We start from the raw sequence: 3,203 nt of genomic DNA on the forward strand, positions 1-3,203 counted from the left end.
ATAATAAATAGAGATCTTTTTAATTCCTTCATTAACTTTGTTGTTTCTTTAATTATGATCAACATGTTGGCTGTATTTTGTCTTCTCATACTAATTTTAGCTTTCACTTGCTGTTTTGCTAATTTTCTTTTTTAGATTTTAGATTTTCTGAGCTTTTAGTTACCAAAATCCCATGTTTKCAGCCTTTCGCTCTCTTTAGCTTCYACACTTTTGCTACTGTTAACAACCTATATTTTTAGTTTTGGGCCGGCCTCTTGCTACTTTTATTTAGCCTTTTGATACYTTCAGATAGTTTTTACTACTTTTAGCTACTACTAGACTCTTTTTGACWACCCGTAGTCTTTTGCTACTTTTAGTGAACCTTTTGATACTATTATTTTATATAGTTTTGAGGCTTTTAGTTGAGGTCCTTGCAAAATCAGACAGACTTGTGTGTATAGATTCACAGATCAGAGTACTGTTACAGAAACTGTTAATGCCGTCTGGCCTGACATGATTTCAGAGATGAGGCTGTTTATAGATGACCACACTCCAGTCTGGTAGGTGGCGGTAAATGCACCTTAAGATGGTTGCCAGCCGCCAATAAAATTTWAAAGAAGAAGAAGAAGAAAGTATTGGATCAGGAGCATCAAAATCAAGACAGGACTTATTAATCAGAACTTTGATAGTTCATTCTCAACTGGTTAGGGAAGGAAAAAATATTGTGTTTATGTGGGCACATAGAGGGGTTCAGGGGAATGAAAAGGCAGATCAGACTTATTGACTTAGCTATCTCATAATTATGACTTAGCTATCTCATAATTATGACTTAGCTATCTCATAATTATGAGATATCTCATAACTATGACTTAGCTATCTCATAATTATGACTTAGCTATCTCATAATTATGAGATCTCATAACTATGACTTAGCTATCTCATAATTATNTTAGTACCATTTTTCATAAAAAAAAGTGACCATGATACTATTGTTTTTTTTTTTTGTATTTTTCCTGTTTTATTACAATATTTTATTTTCTTTTTGAGAAATATTGCACTATAAAAGCTTTGTATAATACATTGTTTTCCTAGCACTTCAACTAAAAGACAGAAAAGTTTCCTGGTGGGTTAATAAAAACCCAATATACAGTGTTAGTACCATTTTTCATAAAAAAAAGTGACCATGCTGATATTRTTTTGACAGCCTTTCTATTTTTACAGGATTCAGTATTACATATGTAGGTTTCAAATTCCTTTGTAAACGACAAAACGTTACATGAGATTTTATATTTATGTATCCAAAATGTATCTAATTTTCATTTTCCATTGTATTGTCATTTGCAATATGTGCTCAGAAAACAGTTGGTCTATAAAAGTGGGTTGTTATACAACACATTCCAGAGTTTCATTTATGAAGTTTGGAAGAAAAAGTTAATTTTACTGACAATATTTTGCTTATATTGTTATTTCTTAGACCAAAGTCCTTACTTTCTTTCTTAAATCTCATGATAGATGTATATAAAATGGTTAATAGACAAATGGTTGATAAGTTTGTTTTTTTCAAGTAAAGCAAAGTAACATTTAGGTTTTCAWATCTTTAACATTATTCTGTTCTGTTTGTGGGTTTTCAAAAGCATGAAAAGACAACCTGCATAAAACTATAATAATCATGTTATACTTGTGATGCCAGATGTTGTTCTTAGTTGTTATTTTATGTTTAACCTTTGGGGTACCAAAGGGTACCAAACATGTACATTCTGCTAATCTTCTATTTTTGATTCAGTCAGTTTAAAAACTAATTTCTAAAAATTTGGCCAAGATTTTTATTTTTACCTTTTTTTTAGATTATTTCTAAAATTGCTTCCAAAAGGAGATGCACACCAACCATACACTTTTTACCCCAGGGCCCAATTTAGTCCCATTGACTCCCATTATAACCACATGTTTTTGATGCACTGTAATCCTCACATGATATAGTTCTTTTTACTTGAATACTTAAGAAATTAAAAAAAAAAAAGAAATTAAATGTGTGCTTATACATATCAGGTCACCAAAGGCCATATAGGACTTTTGCTTGTTTTTTTATAATTACCGTTTTTGATGTACTATAAACTCAGGCTTTTAAGAAGGGTTTGGTTGAGGGCATCAAGACTTTAAGTCAGCCCAGTTTATTCTTGGACTCRTCCTCTGGCTTYRTAAAATAAATTYRTATGACCCCTSTGCCTWRTAGGAAGCTTACAAAATCRGGGGGAGGGGGAAGGGGGGTTACGGACTGAAATTTGCATAGAGCAAAAAAGGAAGAAATTCTTGTTGGACCAAAGATTGGCAGGGCATCCTGAGGTGTCACCGGCTGGTAGAGATCATTGTAAACCAGAACAGATGCCTCTCTAAATGCTTGTGTTGACATGAAAATCTAGATATTTTCCCTGCAGTGTTTTCTGCCCTGTCTCACTCTCACACCTTTCAGCACTCTGTAATGACTCAGGTGTTTTCCAACCAGTCCTCCACTGCTTCCTGGTCCGTTCTAACGTTCCTGATTTTTCACCTCGAGCGGCTGTGCGTTTTTGTTATTTGCAGCCACTGATTTTATTCTGTAACTCCTCGTGCCAGTCTACATTTAAAACCCACCCATTTTTTTCTCTCTGTCTGACTCGTAGACAGGTTTCAATTCGTTTCACTTCCTCTTTCAGGCATCATTCTTCAAATGTGTCACTGTTTTCTTTTCTTATGGGGTTTGTTTTCACCCCGCGTAAGACTTGATCGGTTATTTTTAGATCAAGTCTGAAATAGAATTTTTATTTAAAGAAACTAAGAATAACCAGAATTAAAAATCTATTCCAGATATTTGTCTAAACCTTTCCTGGTAAAACATCATTTTGGATATATTTCTATTGTAATTAGTGTATTTCCACCAGCTGAGTAGTTCGGTAAGGATTTTTAAAAAGTACAAAAATAACTTTAAAAAACCCTTGATAATCTTTCATCACAACTGTTTTCAGAAAACGTTTAAATTCACTGATTTTATGAAAAGGTTTTCTCTTAATTTGATCTGCTCGTTCAGTTTCTTGTTGCTGCAAAGAGTTAATGCTGTGCTTTCAGAAATCCTGCAGGAAATCAGTTTCATTTGAAGGCAACTTATTTATCACTGAGTTTCCAACTGTGTGAGACTGAAATAAAGAACASTGAACCGGGAAACAGTTAGCTTTCTTCCATCCATTATCTAT

General features: G+C 33.3%; 1 protein-coding gene across 1 annotated transcript in view; it reads left to right on the top strand.

The window, feature by feature from the left end:
• Positions 1–1,654, top strand: part of LOC106524468 (gastrula zinc finger protein XlCGF8.2DB) — a gene marked incomplete in the record, with an annotated part of 10,266 nt that extends 8,612 nt beyond the window's left edge. The window contains 1 exon segment of the mRNA XM_014018278.1: positions 963–1,654.
• Positions 1,655–3,203: the final 1,549 nt, after the last annotated feature.

This window comes from Austrofundulus limnaeus, unplaced genomic scaffold (genome assembly GCF_001266775.1).
Source record: "Austrofundulus limnaeus strain Quisiro unplaced genomic scaffold, Austrofundulus_limnaeus-1.0 Scaffold188, whole genome shotgun sequence".
NCBI classification, from domain to species: Eukaryota; Metazoa; Chordata; class Actinopteri; order Cyprinodontiformes; family Rivulidae; genus Austrofundulus; species Austrofundulus limnaeus.